The following is a 21199-nucleotide window of genomic DNA, read 5'->3' on the forward strand; positions in this document are numbered from 1 at the left end:
TTTTCCTATATAGTATTATGTAGGGGAGATGTTAATTTGGAGTCGGGCTAGATATACCACCAGGGACCAATGGTTTACGAGTTCAGCTTCAATCACTGCAAGTCCATGCTCTCATCATTCAAACACCATCTTGTATAGATCGGCTTTAATAGTGCTCACACCATTCAAATACCCTCTTGCAATGACTGAAGCCGAGTTCCCTCTTGCAGCTTTGCATTGGGATATCTCCCCATGAAATAAAGCACATAAATATGGAGATATTCCTAATTCAATGATGTAAAGACTTTCAAACGAGCATGGCGCTGATTGAAGCCCATTTCCATAGTTACTAGTAATAATACTTTGGCTTTGGGGGGTTATTGAAGAGTTTTTTTTTCTATATGACACGTCAACCTATTCAGACCCTTTTTTGTTTTTTCGTCCAAGTTTCCTAAATACTATTACTCTTTTGCCTCATACCGTGTCATGTGGAATAAGGCCTCATTTGGCATCACTCCAAATAATCTCATTCTCGTAACCCTTTTTGAAAATGATGGATTTTGAAAATTTTCATCTTGAGAATCACTATTGTCTATTTGGCACAGTCATCTGATTCCTATTTCTCAGAAGTAGAAGCATGTTTGGCAGCAACCAATTTCTTTGAACCAACTATTTGATAAACAAAATGATGCAAACTCTAATAAATATAAGTTAAAATGAAGTTACCCTACACTCTATTACATGAAATTGTCAAATATATATAGGCTGCATTTGTTTCAAGTGTAAATTCAAATTTACACTGATGGAAATTTTGATCCCGGTTTAGTGGTCGGTGGAAAATTGAACCGGAGTATTTTAGAAATTTTCACTCATGTCGTTTGGTTGTCCCGATGTAAAAGTGAAACTTTGTTCTGAAACTTGGCTCTGTTCTGAATCTTGTCATGGGTCCCATCCTTGTTGTGCTTTGCAAAGATCATAACACATAGGTCCCAAAAATTGTTTGCTACAGCACACAAGGTGACTTGAAACTCTGTTCTTCCCTGCTTGTTGCCAACAATGGGTTAAGAAGAAGAAGAGAGAAGGAGAAGAGAGTAAGTAACATAGAGGAAGAAGAAGAGAAGGATAAGAGAGCTAGAGAGAGAAATAGAGGAAGAAAGAGACGTTTACATTGATAATTTTGATGTATATATTACATCGGTGTAAACATATTCAAAATGAAATTCTACATCAATTTATGGTGTAAATTTACACTCTTTCCACACGAATGTAAAACTGAACCGGGGTGTAAAATTTACCTTGGTTCAATTTTTCACCCCAAACAAACGTGGCCATAAGAAAAAAGGAGAGAGGTTCACGTGTTAACACATTTCATTTTAAAATAAAAATGACACATACGTGTAATAAAAAAATGCCCAACAAGTAGATTGCTATCTAGTAATTCCAAAACATGGAAGTAGGACTGCTATCTAATAATTTTGAATCCTAATCTTTCTTGTTTTTTTCTTATGGTCTAGCCATTTAGGATACGGGATTGAAGAATAAAAAGAAGACAAGGAATTCATCATAGTATGGTTGAGAATTGAGATCATTCAGTCAGTTGGGTTAACCCATTCGGGTTAACATGAATTATGAGAGAGAGAGATTTCAATTAATAACTAGTCGTGCACCAACTAGTTGAATAAATGTTGAAAAAGTAATTAACACCCACCCATGAGGTCATCAGTCATGACAATTGTGTAGATGATAACTGAGATGATCCCTCCCCTCCCGGTCTGACCAAGAGATTCAGCAGGCCCATTTGGTTATAACTTCTGAAAGGTTTATAGAAGCTGAATTTTACCAAACCATTCGAAATCCTTATATGCAATATCTCTCTTGTATTTTTTACCAAATCATTCAAAATCCTTATTTTTTTTTACCAATACAATCCAAAAACTTAATACAAAATATATTCCTTGTAATATGCATCGATCATCAATTTGTAAGTATAAGCATTAGGAAGAGTCCCCTTAAGTTTCATTTCTTCATAAAGCTCAAGTACATCCTTATAAGAGCTTTTTCTGGAGAACCATTGCATGCTTGTATAAACATCAAGAAACAACTTCTCAGAATTGTTATTCACCTCTACTATATTGTTTTTTTAATTTTTATCAGTAACATACAAGACAGATTTATATTAATATAAAGGGAGAAATTCCGTGCATTCCAAAACTATTGGAATGAGAGATGGGTAAAAAACGCCTTAGCTTGACATGTTCTTTGTCAGATTTTCATACAAGTTAAGATAGATTACCGGAATACAAGCATTTCAACTAAAAAAGTTTTTAACTAATAAATGTTACATTGCCGTCCTAGCTATAGCATCACCATTTGTGAGCAACAATCAATTTTTTGGGATCAAGAGAGAACAAACACAGAGAGAATGAAACAATCAATTTATCATTTTGTGGATGCATTTGCAACAGCCCATGCACCAATAATAAAATTCATTGGGATCAAGAGTTTCATACCTGTGAATTTGGAGAGTGACGACGGTGTTGGAGATGACTGGTGGAGAAAGAATGACTAAAAGAATTCTTAGACTGAGGAGAAAAGAAAATAACAATGGAGAGAGTTGTTGCAACTTGCAATAAGATGTTGTATGAGGAAGATGATGTAGAGAAAGCAAAACTGATTGAAATATTACCTGAGATAGAGTATGAGGAAGATGATGTTGACAACACTAGAGAGGGGATGAAGTGAGTAGCTGCAACTTGCAAGAAGATGCAAAGAAAAATGTGAAAAGAACGAGGGTTTTAGGTTGAATATGTTTGCAAATACCATTTTACCCTCACTATCATGTGCAACTCTTGTCACATGTGTTCCATTTTTTAAAGAAGGACATCGAGAGAATGAATTTGACCGAGAATTCTCATTCAAAGAATCCGATTTTTCACTCCAATGACTTTGAATAATAACTCTAATACAAAAATAATCAACCCTTGAGAATCAGTACCAAAGAGACTCAAAAGTTGATTTCTCAAAAATGGGCTTACAAGGTATAAATGATACCAAACAAAATTTTTGGTGAGTTTTTAGAAATCATTGATTCCAAAAAAATCACCGATTTTTTGAATAATCGACAAGGAGGAATCATTATTAGTGATGGGTAATTTGGTTCAATCAATCATGTTGCACCACATGACCTTCGGGTGACATCTCGGTGTTGAGTAAGCAAACTAGCTCGGCAAGCCAACTTGGAGCACCTCGTCCAGGCCAACCTCCACCTTGGCAGTGCTGAACTGGTTGACCTCGTAAAATTATGGTGACCTATCCTAGGAGTTGACCAAGCTGTAGGAGTTCATGGCGACATGCGAGGAAGAGCTCGTTGACCCAGCAGTACATTACCAACCTGAGATCCCCGGAGCATTGATACCTCGACTGTTAGACTAGCCTACTGCATCGCATGCCACGGAGTTACTCGGTTAGATAGTAACCTCGCACAAATCTCACAACCGTACATTAGCACGCTTGAACGAAGCAAAAATGGTTCTGCAAGAAGCATAGGCCCGTTACAAAAGGGTTCTAACCACTGATGCCTATAAAAGGCACTCACTTCTACCTAGAAAGGTATGCATGATTATACACTTTATAGCTCTCTCAAGCTCTCAAAAGATTTTTACAAAACCCCTCTGGCTTAAGCATAGAAGCACCCTCCCCGGGTAAAGACACCCGGGCACTCTAATTCTCTTTCTCTTGTAGTATGTATCAACTTGGCCCTGACCTGGAAACATCTAAATCAAAGTAGAGTCATCACACACGAGGGAACTTCCAGATTACACGACATCAATTATCAATGCCAAACATTGATTTCAAATTTAAAATTAAAAAAAAAAACACTGATTTCAAATTTAAAAATTTGATAAGAAAGAATTGGCTTGGCTAACATAACAATAACGATGCCAAATAAATAATTTATCTGATTTATGGGAAACCATAGATCTCAAGAATTGATGTTTGAGAATTCTCATTCAAAAAATCAACATTGGTCCCAACCATCTCCCTAATTCGCCATGCAAATAATTACACGCCAAAAAGAAAGCAACATTTGATGTAAACCAATTAGAATTTACATCAAATGTGGGAGTGGGACACATGCGAGTCATGGGCGCTAGGCCGTTGTCTGATCATATGTCCCCACACCCAAGCTCTGCTAACCGCTTCTGGCTGGAATGTGCTAGGCACCCTTGAGATACACCGAGGACGGAGGACCGATGGTCGACGGAATAACCATTGCACAGGTTGCGCATGACTATGTGCTCAACTTGTCCCATCCCGTGTAGAGGTGCACCGTGCACCAAACTGCACAACTTTAATTAATTATTTCCTTGTTCCTGTCCATGTACCCTCCACCCTCTCTCAAGTCTTAACAACGAACACAATGCGGATTTTGATCGACTGACCATAATACATTGTTTGCCACGTTAACCTATGTTGTAGTCATCCCAACTCGCACAATGTAAAGTAAGATAATTTTTTGCACCCCACTGTTTGAATAATTCAAAATGTCAAAAGTAACTTCGTCCTAAACACTAATACTCGTCTGTATATTGGCATTAATTCCAAATTGGTACATATCTAATTATAAGGTGAGGTTAAGAATTTTGACAAATATATTGCACTCCACCGTAGAATTCTGAATTCCACTGTACACCTACAACAATTCATAATATCAAATACCCCCACAGGCCCAAACACCAATACCCACCTGTATTGGCATCAATTTCGAACAAACACCTATCCTAGTTGTATGATGGGATTAAGAATTATAGGGGTGGACGGAAGAGTCATTCTCCTTAATTTCTTTGCTACAATTGTATGCATATATAGATAATTTGTTATATTTGCAATTTATCATGGTAATTGGGAATGTAGATATTGATTGATTCATGGTTTTCAAACCACCATTTGATTTGGACGGTCGAACCATTCGGTCTAAGAATTGTTTAGACAATCAATTCCATTTTACCCTAAGCCAGTTATTGACCAAATCCATTGAAACGATCAATGATCCATTGACCCGAACAATCAAATTATCCACCCATTCAATAATTTTTGGTTTTTTTTTATTTTAATTATATATATATATATATATTTTATTGAATCATTGATCCAAAAACTAGTGATCTTAACTTGAGATGAAAAAAGATAGGCAAGAAATCAAATAAGAAGAAACAGCTTTTCGATATAGAAATCGGTATCTAAAAAATTCAAGGGTTCCAGCATAAATGAAAGAAAGAAGGGGATGGCATCACAATGAGATCCTAGTCTCAAAACAAAAAGGGTTGTTTTTTAAAACATTGGATTGATATTTCTTGTACATAATATAGAATTTAGAAACATTTTCTTCAATATGTTTTTTAAAACACCTTCCTCAATATATTTTCGTAGCAATAGAAAAAGGGACCTAGGGGAGCCATGACCCTGGTTTAGAAAATCTCCACTATCATAAATGATGGGAACAAAAAATACATGATACTGACACATCCCGAATGACGTGGCACATTAAAACGTGAAAAGGCTGAGTAGTGTTGTGGGCTGTCACATCCTGATTGAATTAGTGAAACCTTTCTCATCTCAATAATCAATAATAAAAAGCAGCAGAGAACTTTATTGCGGGCATAAATTATTGGGCGTTGCATTGCTGATTAGCGGCAAAATTTGTTATCATTACTATGTGAAGCACCATCTACCCCTTCTTTTCAACATTAGGTAGGACAGGTATACACGAGCAATGTCTGGGAGTACAAGTGAATCTTAATAATAACAATTGGAATGATGCCTTCGGGAAAGGTTGAGTCCAGAACAAAAACAAATGATGCCCTTGCAAAGGACAATCTCGCTGCTAATACAAAGAATAAGGTCATTTCCCAGTGCACCAAAACAAATAAATTACAACACCTAAGGACCCCACCCGGTTCCTTCTTTTTTTTCTTTTTCTTATTTTTTTGTTCTTTAATCGTGCTTGGTTCTATCTATCCCCTGTACATCATACACCTTTCATTTTATAATTTATACCACTCCTGATGTTGCTTGCCGGGACCGGCTTAGAGTGGAAAAGCACCAACGAGCGAGGAGAGATTTGAGAGAAGGGACCTAACCAGTTTTTGATAATTAATAGGACTGTCAATGGGTCTGGTCTGGGTAGAACTGGAGTCGAATCAGACCCTATATAGGATATATAGTTTTAGACCCAGAATTGAATAGAATGGTTTTCATTACGATAACAGGGTCTGATCCTATGAATCTGATTATAATAAATCTTATAAAAACATGGCTCAGTCGATTTGAAATTAGATAAAAACCTGTTCAGGTTATGGGTATCACGTGGTACCTGCGTGGCTGTTTTATCTCTTCGGTTACGCCAGCATCGTATCACCTCCGCGGCCCTATTTTATCCTTCTAGCCATGTTGATATCATGTCATGTGGATAAGCGTGATTAAGACATGATAGCAAATGGGAACAATTCCGTTAGGAATTAGATCTTATCTTGAAGGCTTTGACGGCTAACCTTATCACGACAATCTTGAAAGCCTCATCGGATTAGGATACGGATCCTTAACTATAAAAATGTACCTCTCGCTCAAGATAAGAGGTCCAACTTTCGACTTCCATACCATTACTTTATTTGACTGCCCACTACTCTTTACTAACTTGAGTGTCGTAGTATCTACCCGAGGATAATTCCTCAAGCCTCTCATCTTTTCTTGGTTTCGGATTTAATTGCATAACTTCATCATTCTTTCTCAACTCCGCTCAATTGGCAAGGATTATCTGACTGTAATCTTGATTCTTGCACTAGTTAGGATCAAACAACATCAAAACCGATTCTAAATCAATAAGAATAAGAACAATGGAACAGAAACTAAATGTGACCAATCAATACTAGATCCCATGTCCCCACATGTGCATGACTCTAATTGCTTGGTTCCCTTTCGTTGATTGAAAGGCAAAGAAGAAGGCAATGATGTGAGCCGAGGGAGAAAGAGTTGAACTTCGTAGCAGCTAGAACCAATTCAGCAAAAACAATTAATGATAAAGTTAGAGTATTTAAGCCGAACATGAGAAAGTTGAGGATGGTATACACTAATTAATATAAGATGGAACCTATTAAAATAAAGCAGGCAAAGAAAAAGGAGGTAGGCTTAGTGATTCGGAGCCAAAGCATGCATCAGCAAAATCTTTATAATGCTTTACAGGGGGGTTCTAAGGTCTAACCTACCACGAGAAGCAAAGGTGCTGGCTGCGGCCTCCTGGGGCCGGCGGAAGGGAATGTTTAAGATTTATGTTGCAGTATCCATGGGCCCCTGTAAATCCTTGATTAGGGCCTTTGTCGATCTGCTTGCCACCAACCCTCCATAGGAAATTAATGCTTCAAAAATTATAATATCGGCCTGTAATATAACATATATATCGGTGATCTTCTGATACATCTCTATAGTATATAGTAGGTGTTTAAGAGTATACGGGCCTTAAATCATAGGCCGAAAAGCACCCAACAAACATATCGGCCCGTATCGATATTTAAAACCCTACTAATCGATTCATCTTTTTAATATATGCTATGGTGAAAGAAAACATGATGATTTATATAGTTTTCTACTTAACAATTGCCGATTGAAGGCGACAACTCCAATCACAAGGACCTTTTCAAAGCCCTTTAGGAAGCTTCGACCTTGTAGCCCTCCGTGACATGACAAAAAAGAGAGCACGGCACGGCCATCCACCAAATGTCGTTTTGTTAAAGTATGTATCTTGGTATTAGAAAGAGCTCATCACTGCGAGTACCCTATAGGATAAATGCTTCCATATTGTTAAGTCACACACATATCACAGTTGCGTTGTGAACCCTTTATAACTAAATCCACTGTTTGTCGGGAAAGTTAAATACTAACGGCTAAAAAGCATTGTTTCATAAAGTACATATACCGGACATAAAATGGTTATTCTCTAAATTTTTCCATCATGTGAGAGTTCATTGGCCTTTTAAAGCATGAATAAGCTTCTGCCGAAACTTAATTAATTATAATAAAGACAATGAGGATCAAATATTAGATCATTTGTTTAAGTGACTGATATCATCTCAAAAAAATCAATCAACCTAAAAGCTTGAGATCTTTGAAAAAGTTTTTTTATTTTTTAATACAATTATACCATTAAATTGGATACTTCAATTTTTTTTGGACAGCAGATATTTCAATTCAACAAGTTTTCTTTTCCCTTTTTTTATTTTTTGAATAAGAAAGCTAATTGATTAAATGCTAGGGATAAATAGACTGCCGTCCACCTTAGAAATCTGAAATTACAGCCTCTTCTAATAGCCTCCTATAAACCATAACCTGCCCATGAATTTAAGATCCATCCATGGCCAAATTCATTCCACTTGTACGGTGGGGCTCAGATTTCTGGGGTGAATTAAACTATATAAACCTCTAAACGCTAATGGGTTCCATAATGTTTCAGATCCTTTTTTTTTTCCTTCCATCTTCCCTTTTTTTCCTATCCATCGCATTTACATGGTTTTATTACTCAGCTTGGAAAAACTGGTTGGACCAAAAGCCTCTCTTCCTATATATAGTGGTGGCAATTGGGCAGGTTGGGTTGGGTTTGGTTAGGGTTGAGCTTCAACCCAACCCATTTAACCCAAGTGGTGAAGGTTCAAATCACATTGCATGCATGTTATTTTTAGCAGCAAAGCCATTTAACTATGTTTGGGTTTCGGATTTGACGAACCACTTAAGTTCAAACCGGCCAGACCAACTTGAACTATCTAATTGGATCGTCTTCGAGCTAATCACATCAAGAGTGGTTGAACCGTTTAGAACCAAATCAGTCCGGTTGGATCATATCCTGACCGGATGGACCGGTCCAATACAGTCACTGGTGGATTGACTTGGGTCGGCTCATGTCAGGTTTGTACACGGATTTGGGACCGAACCGACTGGCTCGATGCGGACCAAGAGAAGTAAATCGGATCGGACCTGATTTAGGTCAGGTTGTGCAGATACAAACCAAGCCAAGCGATCTAAACCGGGCAAAGCAAGTGGGGTGGATTTACAGTCCAGACCCCACCCGACCTTATCTGCTTCGGATTCGGGTCGACTCGGATCGGCTTGTATTGGGTCAAATTGGGTTGGACCGGACAACCCAAAACGGGCAAAGCAAGCAGTACCGAACCATCCCGTCCGATGTCTATTTCGGATTCGGGTCATATCACATTGAACTGATTCGGACTCGGGTCAAATTGATTTAGATTTATGTTGGGTAAAGTATATTAATTTAAGACAAAACTAATTTTAATCAACAATTAATAGAAAATTAATGCATTAATTATAAATCATTTAATTCAAATCAAGAAAATAAAAAAAAGCTAAGAAATTAATACTTATATCTATAATGATTAACCCAATAATTATCCACAATCCAACCCATTTAAATGAGAGATTGTGTGATCAAAAATAAATGGGCGAATTGGGTGGGTTAGATGAATTTAGCGGGTTGGATGAAAAATTGCCACCCCTAACAATATGGCCGGTGCATGGTCCAACGTTTAACATTAGCCAAAGTCAGTAGGGCTAATCTCAGCCTGTAAAAACTCGAACAACATGACTAATTAAGAATTTGCCACGTATGTTCTGAAAATAAAGCGAGCGAATATTATGACATGTGTAACAATAGTTCCAACATCCAAACTCTATAATTAAAGAGGTACAAACTCATTAGTGGCTAACAAATCCAAAAAAAAAAAAAAAGAAAAAGAAAAGAAAAGAAACAAACATTGAAGTTCTTAGTTGCTGAATTCTGAACCTCTGGTTGCTGGCATTCTAGTTATTTCTGGGTGTGATATAAATTTCTTGACATCTCTTACACAGAACCATAAATATGGACATCCATAGGATCTCGCAGTTAATTATGAAGCTCTACATGCAATACTTGTGAGTTGTGAGACCAAAATCTTGGCCGTATTGCAAATTGAATGCATGGCCATATCCCAAAACCTTGGGGGACACTTGAAAACAGCTGAACTGGCAGGGTTTATTGGTTATTGCTTCGTCGTTTAGGTTGTCACGACCTCTTTAATCACAGATGAACAGAATGTAAAGTTGATTATTTTATTATTGGTTTATTCAAGGAAAAGACAAAAGTTCATTCACTTGAGTTGTTACCAAAGGGCATCTTAGCCAATGCAGTGTCCAGAACTGCGTTTTTGTAAGTCGTGGTTGAGTCAATATGCAGAGGCTAGAGCAGCCTTCTAAGGGCGACATAGAAATTTTCAGTTAGGTTACTATCATGCCGGAAAGATATGATATCGGGAGGGTTTTTAATTCCCCCGATCAGGATTTTCTATACTCTACTCCCCTCTCTATTAACCCAATGATTTCAGCTGTCGCTGAGTCTTTGCAACACGATTGTCCAACGCCTTAACCCTTCCTTTAGATACTCTATCAAAGAAAATAGATTAATTAAATGTATCTAAAAATAAAAAGAATCTTGGGTGATCTGTAATTCTTTTGCTGATGCATGAATTTGCCTTACTAAGCTTAAAAATAAAAATATCTATTTTAATTATACACAAAATCCGCTTCCCCATTCTCTCTTTTTCACTTATTCATTGAATCTTTACGGTTGTTGTTTGTTCAATGAAAACCCCTTTTCGATTTCTCAAGGATCAAGAAATAATTCTCAATTGGTTTAGCTTTCAAGTTGTGGGTTTAAAACATATAAAGGATCAAGCTGAGTTATTTTGGGTATTAATACATTTAATGCTTCATATGAGCTATGAATTGAAGAGGTTCTTTTGGACATGGACATATAGTTTTGTTGCAAAGGAGATTGTACACATTCAATTTCTCCCTAAACATTGTATTTGTTTTTATCGTTGATACCAATGAAGATGTTTGGTAGGGAGGAGTATAACTTCTATGTTTCTATGAACAATATTGAGGACGTTTTTGAATTGTGAGAAAATTTTGAATTATTTATGGGTAAAATAGAAAACCTTCAGTTCCAAGCAGATAGTTTCTAGAGGAAGGGAAAACAACTGAGATGGAAGATATGGCTTTAGAATGAGTTGAAGTTGATGGTTTGATGGTACGCATTGGTCTCTGACAGAGCTAGACTTGACTTGGGAAGTCTGCGGTTAATGGCGGGGCCCTTGGTGTTCGAGACGTTCCTTAACTGGGATGCGTGTTCTGGAGTGTCGGGATCATGAGTTAGTGTCATGGGCTCAGATCTAGGCTTAAGAGCCAGACTTTCGAGATGATTGGGGTCGCTCACGTTCAACCTTAGGCTTTTAGAGATCTTTGAAATGCCCTTTGGGGTCCTCGACTTGAGGTTTGGCCACGACGGACATTGGATGAGTTGGTGGTGCGGTCGCAGGGCGCATCCGGGCTGTCCTAGTTCCATCATCACTACAAATCGGTCAATCATTTGCTGTAAGGCGTTGTAGTCACCTGCTTTAGTTTTTGAGTCTCACGGGGAGGGGAGGTGCAGCAAGAGTGGAACTCCCATAATGGGGATTGAGCGCTAAAGCGATCAGAGGTGTTCTTGAGAGGCATGATCACAAGTGCACGAAAGAGGGAAGAAATCAAAAACTTTTTGTACTAGTTCCTACAGACAACATCAATCTAATGCTGTTTGATTCAAGGTGTAGTCAAGTGGGATAGGCAACAGATAGTCCTATTAACTTGGAAGAAGCCAAGGTGAAAGGATAAAAGGCACACCGAGCGGATCTATAAGCAAAGTCAGAAGTCCAAGGATGAGGTCCCCGAGGAAGGCACTCCGACGTTCAAGTCAATAACAAAGGGTGAAGCCGGTCGGGCCAAGATGTTAAGAGCGAGCTGGTCTGAGCCGAGGAGGAGATATGACAGCAAGAGAGTGAGCTAAGAGATACCCAACCTTTGATGGGAGTTGCATTTAAATAGTCGAGTGTCATAATTCACTCAGACACGCTCCTACCAGGATTCTAGGGAAGAGGCCACCTGTCGAGGTCTTTGGAAGGCTCTCCCTTCCCTGACGAGGTGTCCATCCATGGACAATATCGCTTATCCTTATCCATTGACGTGGACCAAAATCTTCAGCCACAAAAGTGTCCACATGGCAACTTCGACATTTGAGGCACGACCCGAACACCAGTCCCTTAGATCTGAAGTCGATGAGAGAGGTGCTTGGTCGTAATCAAGTAGACGAGCTCCTACACTACTCGATTGAGGAACTAAGCAATTTTTGTGAGTCTGTCGAAGTGCGGTCTAACCGGTTCAGAGAAATGTGGCGCCGATTCAAAGTTTCAAAACTTGACTATTGCTCGTATAGTCCAACAATCATGTTCCAGAGCTTACGCACGTGCGGAGTGCAGCCATGGTTTCTAGAGGCAGGGCAAACAAGTGAGATGGCTTTAGAGTGAGTTGAAGTTAATGGTTGGAGGTGCTATCCTCGCAATTATAGTGATGGATAGCACAAGAGAATTATTATAACTTTTCTATCGATTGGTGTGGATTAGGGGTACCAAATAGTGGGCCTTTTTTTTTAACTGAACCGATAGTATTGGTTTTTGGAAAATCAGTAACCAGAACTGAACTGAAACCAGTCGATTAATCAGCTGACCGGTTTGATTAACTGTCGGTTTTGTTTGCAGGTTTTTCGGTTTTTTAGTTTTTATAATATATATTATAAATATATATATAATATTATATTTTAAATAATAAATAATATATAATACATTATAAATATATATATACATATATAATGCATATTTATTAATTTATAATATATAAAATATATAACAAATATATATAATATACACAAATATATAGAAAAACATGTATCCCGGTCGGTTCGGTTAATAGCCAATTTTTTATATTGGTTAACCGAAACTGAACCGATACCTTTGTCTTTTTAAAAACACCAAACCAACCGGTTCGATTAACTGATTTTTTTGTTCGGTTTCGATCAATTTGGTTTTTCGGGTCTTTTTGTTCACCCCTAGTGTGGATTGTGGCTAGAACTACAGAGATTGTTTTCTTAATCCTTGGAGAAATTTGGGCTTTTTTTTTTTAGGGTAAAAGACTTAAACCTCCTTTAAGATAAATACTTAAACTTCCCCTCCTATTTCTAATAGGACTAAAACCTCCCCCATCAAAATAAGAAGCCATTTAATTTGATAGAATCAATGAAAAGACATTTTAACCCTTTATAATTATTTAAATTTTTAAATAAATCCATTGAAATTGTAAAGAAAGAGGCATAAACATTTATAAAAATATGACCATAATAACTAGTTGCATAATCAAAAACCAAAGTGGGAAAATAATCCTGTTTGCATCTTCCTTAATAGCAATCATTGAATCTCTTCTTCCAAGTAAATCTTAGTATGATAGACGTCCCAACTACAACACGAAACCAAAAACAAGACACTCAGTTCTGGTTTTGATTGTATGAATATTACCATTTCCTTCAACTTTTATTCCAGCTAAGAGTCTTGCACAGGATACCACATGGATTGATTTCATCTACTACCTCAATGCCCATAATTGTTGTTGGGATTTTCTGTCTTCAATCCGATGAAGTCAGGGATGTCGTCTAAAAGAATCGAACCATCACAATCTTGAGAATCCGGCCTAGTTGGTTGTAGCCTTGTAAGTGATCATCGAGTGGCTCAATCACCATGGCTGATTTCGGAAGGAATACAAATATAAATATGTATAGTATAAATATATATAAAATATAAAGTTTTGTGTTCTACATATTTGTATTTGTATTCCTTCTAACGCCTAGCTCTGTTTGTTGGATAATAGTGATGTGGTGGGGCTGACCATCTACAATCGAATGGTCTTTTCCACCATAGCCAGCCGTAGTTTATTTATGACTCTAGACTACACAAGCTTGCCAACAAACGGAACGTTCGTAGACTTGCCGCAAATTATAGATGCAACAACTTCAATTGCCTGCTATTAACATCTTCGTAGTCTACCTGAGAAAAGAAGATACAGCCATTCAGGAGCAATGTCAGCAATAAAATTTGATTTTATAAGGATACCGTTCCACTGCGGCATCAAGGGTATACATTTCTAAAGAAAGGATGATGAAAAATAGGGACAGATTTGGATTAAAAAAAAAATACTAAGTGTACATGTGGCAATTCTAAATGATGATAATAAAATATAGGAATAGTGTATCCAAAAATTTCTATAAAATTCATGTATATTTTATTTTTTATATTTTTGTTTTTTACTATTAATCAGATGCATATTGCAAAATCTAAATCTGATCACGTAAGCACCTCGTATTGGGCTGCAAAGTTTTGGTTATCATTGATAGGCCTACATACTTGACCATACTCTTCTTTTTGTAATGTTTTATCTTCTTATTATATATTTTTTTGTTCATTTATAAAAAAAATGAAAGATTTAAAGAGAGGGAATTGAATGACGTGAAATTTGCATTTCAAACTACATTTTAAACCTCACAATTAAATAGGATGAAATTCAAAAAATGGGTATTTTAGTCAAAAGAAAATTTCACAATCTTATTCATATTTTTAATAGTAGTGTAAATATGGAGTTATAGATGTATTCAAAATTTTCTATAATTTTTTATTTCTATGTGTGTAAAAATAATACCATTATGTACACTTATTTTTTGTTTAATATGATAAATATATGATATTATACATGTGCCCAAATGTTTTTTTGTAAAACTTATGTATTTTTTTGTGTTTTTTTATTTTATTATTTAATTATGGCATTAAAGGTTGAAAGCTTTGACAAAAAATTGAACTATTGATTTCCACTAAACAGGAAAATAATTTAATTTTTGGTCAGTTTTAAATTATGTATTTCATTTTCATCATCAATAAAAATAATTATTGTTTATTACACTTCTTTTTTTAATTTGATTAATAAAAATACCATAAATGTTTTTTTACACTTTTGTAATTTTCTATATTTATTTCTATTTAAAAAATTTATTATCTAACAATGACTTCATGAGTTGACTAATTTTATTTGGATAATTAAATTACTTAATCATCACTTGGATAAAGAATGGTTTTGTTTTTGAGTAAGTTTTAAAACATATGGGTTTATATTGTTAAAAGTATTGAACATAGATCTAATTAGTAGCATTTATTAGTGGAAAATAACTTAATATGAGATTTAATAAGAGAGAAATGGAGTTAATACCTTAAATAGAAGAGTTAATGAGAGATGATTAAATGAAGTAAAAAGCATTTTAATACCTTAAATAGAAGAGCTAATGAGAGATGATTAAATGAAGTAAAAAGCATTAATTGAAATTATATTTTCAACCTTCATAATTAGAGATTGACTAAATAACAAAGGTGGGCATTTTAGTCAAAAAAAGTTCTATACCCCCATTCATACTTTTTATAATAGTATAGATTTTACCTGCACATGAAATCATGGGCAGAGATATCTTGACCAAAAGGGAGGTATTTGTTTGATGATGTCACTTGAGAAGGGAGGTGTAAGTCCAATTTAAAAAAAAAAATGAGGGGATGTTTCAGTATTTAGGTGAAATATTTGGAGAGGTTTAAGTCTTTTACCTTTTTTTAAAGAAAGGGTTAATTAATGTTGAAAGGATTGATACATTTTAAAAAGAGTATTTAAGGGAGGGGTTAAGCTGTTGGTTAATTATTACGTTAAAGTGGAACTTCTCTAACATGATTAAAAACAACTAGAATCAATTTATTGAGTTAGTAGAGAGGGGAATAGAGGAGAGTTAGTAGGAAATCTAGACTGTCCGGCCCCCACAGCATTAGTTGGGAATGGGATCTTCATATGAATCAAGATTTGCTCCTTTTGAAAGAAGTATAAATGCCTCAGTTTGAAAGGAGTACAAATACAAATATGTATAATATAAATATATACAAAATACAAAGTTTTACACTCTACATATTTGAATTCGCACTCCTTTCAAACTAAGCCTAAGGAACACTTCACAGCATATGTACTGAATATGTCTCCCCATGAATAAAAATACATAAGTATAGAAACTAAGCCTAATGAACGTTTTGTGAGGATCAGATTCGGATTGTTGAAGCCTGAACATTTCGATGCGAAAAGAAGCATAATAAAGTGCAAATGTACAATATTTGATACTCTAGTGCAGTCGGTATTAATGATCTGAAGAACATAATGCAGAGGTGAATGCAATAGAAAGTAGGGAGGGCCTTACCTGCCAATGCAAACTAATAGTTTTCACGGGCTCTGTCTCTCCCCGTCCCCTACGGCCCTATCCTGAATGAAATAAATGAAATAATGCATCCACCTGCAAAACAGAAAGGAAAAGGGCAGATGACAACTAGTGACCACCTTGCAGAGCTACTTGCTGAAACCGATGCTATTATCGCTGTATTGGCATATTTATCCTTTATTAGTCATAGTCTCATAACTCATAGTCATTTCTCTCTCTTGTGACTCTTTACCATAAGCTGCGGATCTGTTCACAATAAAAACTATCCAGACCGCTACCAACAAGATTTGTACCCACACATGAGGCTGAAGAATAAGGTTTTAAAAACCGATTTGCAAATGGAACTGTTTTAGGTACTGTTTTCTGGTTCAGCGGTTCAACCTAAAAATAAAATATATAAAAAAATATCATAAAAATTAAATAAAATAAAGGAATTACACAGAAAAAAGGACATATGAAAAAATAATAAAATACAAAAAATACAGAAAAAATTCCAAAAAAGATACAGAAGAATAAGAAAGGAAAACTGTGAAGGGTCATAGACTACATACTATAAATTCCTTCCCAGGCCCAGAGGATGAACTGTGAAGGGCCATAGGCTACGTACTATAAATTCCTCTCCAGGCCCAGAGGATGAACTGTGAAGACTAAGAAAGAAGAATGCTTGAATCAAGCCAATCAACAAGTCTTTTCAACTCTCCATTTCACTCTCAATGGATAGGTTTGCTAAACCAAAAATGTTTTTGATTGATAAAATTTCTTGGTTCTTAGTTTGCCCAACTCAAACTCAACTCAAAACTTTGCACATAGACCACACATTGATAAGAGTCTGGGTCTGCTCTCAACAGCCATTGCACTTGTACATTGAGAACATGTCTCCATAAAGGACAAAGAGATGTTCTCAATGCACCGCTCCAATATTTCCAAGCTTCGTTTTGATGTAAAATAAAATTTAAACATAATTGGAAACCATTATCCACTTTTCTAATTTTTGATTTTTCAAAAGTTGTATTTGAGGTCTGTGCTAGTTAAACAGTTAAAATGAACGGTTGAACTGTCGAACCCATGTTCCGTTAATCAGGATGGTTTACCATACCGTTTAACATCCGATCCGAGTGAGACAACATCAAAACAGAGAGCAGAGAGCAACCCATTTATTTTCTTTATTTTATTTTTAAAAAACGCCCTCAGCCAGTTAGCCCCTTATTGACAATCGTCTTTTTTATTAGATAGCCAATACCTCTCTGAATAAGGAAAGAACACCTAACATGTGAAACTCAATTCTAAACTTTGACTTGTATATAATCAACCTCACAAATAAACAGGTCGGTTACAGTCAAAGCTTCGGATGGCTTGTGGTGATTTAATTTGATCATGAAAATATTAAGACCACTTTTTAGGATTTCTAATCAGTCCTTATTCCCTATGTACATATCACTTCGGATGGTATGAATCTCTTTCCTCCTGTTATTACATAAAAGGAAAATTCTGGGGTGAATGACTGTTAAGTACACCCTAACAATTTTTAGTCCCACCATATAACTGGGGTAAGTGTTAACTTGAAATTGATGCTAATTCATTAGTAGGTATTGATGTTTTAGGGTGAGGTGTTTATCATTTTAAATTGTATAAATTATAGTAAAATTCAGAATTCTATAATTATTTTTCAAAAAATTCTTCTCTATGTACAAACATTCAGTTCCTCTAGTGGAAGAAATCAAAGATGTTCTTTTTTAGCATGGGCCCTTTAAAAGCAGCGGGCCCGGATGATATGCGTGCATTGCTCTAACAATCCAGCTAGGATGTGGTGGCTAAAATACTTGCCAGCTGGCTAGGGCTTCTTTTAAGAAAATCATCTCCCCATTTCAGAATCCATTCTTTCCTGGTCGGCTGATCTATGACAATTACATAATTGTTCAGGAGGTTATCCATAATTCATTACTATGGAGAAGAAAAGAAGAGTGGGTCCAAATTGGAAACGTGGAAGCCTTATATGATAGGGTGAACTGGATGTTCCTAGACAGCTTTCTGCCTACTTGGGTTTTTCTACAAATTTTTGTTCTCTTATTAACATGTGCATTGCTACTTCATTAATCTCCATTCTGATTAATGGTCTCCAATAAATTATTTTCAGCCTTCACAGGCATCCAACAAGAGGCCCACCAAATCCATAGTATATTAAGCCCAATCGACATAACCCACCTAATGTTTGCAATAGGATCTTAATATTTTTGGACAAACCACTTTGAAGGAAAATTGATATCATCACTCAGACACTTGACCAATATTTTAGGTGGTTAGGACAACTTGTTATTTTAAATCTGCTATTTATTACACAGTCCTAATTTCCATCAATGTTTCCATCGAATCATATATCGGAGGTGAAGCAAGGTGCCAATCAACTGGTTGGTAAGGTCTCTTATTGATCATTGCAGAGACTTGGGATCGAATCCCCCTATACCAGATTGGGGATGGCTGGGTATAGACTATCCCATTGTGTAGTCCTTCGAAACGTATATATATAGATAGATATTAGAGGTGAAGGAAATGCAAAAGTGTGATAGGTATTTGGGGGGTAAAACAAGTTATGGGATATGAAATATTGAAATCCAGTACTAATAATGCTAATATATCGTAAGTTGTACACTTATACTCTCTCGTGGGGGTTGTTCATTAATTAGAGATGGCTCGACTCTCAAGAGTTACTATGAATCATGACCCATGGATTCCAACAATTCAAGGTCATCAACCACTTTAAGGCCAAGAACATGCCTTGGCACTAGGTCACATCTGTGAAAGAAACTGTGGATTTGCAAGTATTTACCCCCACAGGTTATATCACATTCATATGGAGATGTTTATCCACTTGCTAAGAGAAGCTTTCATGTTTATCCTTCTTGTCTCCTATATATGCTCTAAGGAAGAGTAATTGGAGCATCTCTCACTGCCATTTAGCAAAGTCTGTTTGGGGGGCCTTCAGCCATGGATTTATCTATATGATCTGAAGAGATTGATAGGCCCATAGTTGAATGGCTCTTTCACTCTCTCAGTGTCTAATGTAAAGGAGATGGACTTTTGAGGAGATAGCAGTAATTATGTGGCACTTACGGAAAGCTAATAATAATCTCAAATTAGATCACAAAGTCAGTCAGCCCTCCTATATTCTGGGTCTCTTTTAAAAACATGCAAAACAATGTTATTTTGTTGATGTATATTTTCTATTTGTTTTAACTCCGCCGGTGTGCGCTTGTCTTATCCCGCGGGTCCTAAGTCCAAATAAAAGAGGAGGGTGTGTCAGATTGGTAATCGGCACTAAAACTTTTTTCAAATTCTCATGATATTAGCTGATTTCATATAGTTGGGATAAGGCTGGCTGATGGTGATGATATTTTGTATTTATTTTATAAAAACAAATTATACATTTTGACAAAAAACCTTTAAATTTTTCTATAACGAAATAATTCTCTGATATCACACAGGATATATGAAATGTTGGTCATCTTCTTGAATACACACAAAGATACCTGGCTTATATATTCCATGATAAACCTTCCATCATCTCGATCCATTGACTTGATGAGATGACTGAAGGCTGCATTTGGAAACAATGCAAATAAGTGTGAATGCAAATATGTAGAGTGTAAAATGGTCCATATAAATTGCAAAGTTTGGTTAGTTTTGCATTGACAAATTTACTTTCTTACCAAACATACTTTTATCTGTAATAGATGCAAATTCGAATCCCAATAAAACATATGCCTCTTTTATCAAAAATCCACTTGAATGCAAATTTAATTTTTTTTATTAATGTACTTTTACATCTTATTATCAATGTAAATATGCATTGAAAAATGTGTTTTCTGTCATTTGTCAATGCATAAATATAATGTTACCAAATACAAGCAAAAGTGAAATAGAATGCAAATTTAACTTGAACCAGGATTTACACTCTATTCACATCGTTCCCAAACGCAGCCAAAATAATTGTTTTTTTAATAAAGAGATCTTAGGTCTCTGTCATGGCCATCCAACATCACCCATGAGGCCATGCCCCCTGCACCAAAATCTGTAGTGGACAGAACTGCAATCACCCAGTAAATCAAATGTTTCTCTAGTGCAGTATCATCCATACATATAACACCATAACCTTTGAGTACTCAGTACAAAATCTGCATACAAGATCGATCAACTCTAACGTGGGACCACGTATCAACAGTCGCCTTGACTCTCTCTAGCCTAGTGGTCAATACTGCTTTTTTGTTAGAGAAGAAGGCAAGAACCAGGAAAGGCCTGCCCTATATTGTAAAATTCTCTGCAACGGAATTTCTCATCCATTATTCGAGCATCTCTGGGATGTCGTTGCAAAGGATGTGTCTTCAGTGCAAAATCGAGATTCAAATAGATCTTTGGACAAGGAATAAGGAATTAACAATCGGTTTCATTCCCTACTTGTTGGCTGTCATCATCCCAGAGATGCTGGGATCCAACATATCATCTCTTGCTTAGTTCATATGTAAAGAAGGAAACAAAATGTAAATAGCTAAAGAAAGAGAGGAAGAGAAGAAAAAAATATTAAATTTAACACAATTAGGCCAAATTACGTACATCCACAGAGAGCACTTCAGAAATTATTTTTTACACTAAAAAAATTAATCATTGTTCATTGCAACTTTACCACCTATGTATATGTGGCATTTAACAAATGGTGAAAGAAAGTGATTTTAACCGCTTTACTTCATTTGATGGATCCTTTGATTATACATTAAGATTGAAAATCATTCATCTTCATAGTGTGAAAAAACACTCTAGAGAACAATTGTCAATTGTCACCATCTATCAAGTGACCTCAAGCCCCAAAGAAACTGTGTAAGGCCAAGGATCCTATGAGACATGGAGTACGAATGAGTGTAAATGCCTTGAAAATTGTGTTTTATGTCATTGTCAAAGCATAAATGCATTTTTGTGAAA

The 21199-nt window shown here is 36.1% G+C and overlaps 1 long non-coding RNA gene across 1 annotated transcript; it reads right to left on the minus strand.

The window, feature by feature from the left end:
- Nucleotides 1-706: 706 nt before the first annotated feature.
- Nucleotides 707-2728, minus strand: LOC148849625 (uncharacterized). The gene is made up of 3 exons (XR_016100592.1): nt 2666-2728; nt 2490-2561; nt 707-1019 (listed from the first exon to the last, which is right to left on the minus strand). It is a non-coding gene; the product is annotated as an uncharacterized LOC148849625 (long non-coding RNA).
- Between the last annotated feature and the right edge of the window lie 18471 nt (nt 2729-21199).

This window comes from Nelumbo lutea, chromosome 6, assembly GCF_056320005.1.
Source record: "Nelumbo lutea isolate HS-2025 chromosome 6, American lotus-T2T, whole genome shotgun sequence".
Classification (NCBI taxonomy): Eukaryota; Viridiplantae; Streptophyta; class Magnoliopsida; order Proteales; family Nelumbonaceae; genus Nelumbo; species Nelumbo lutea.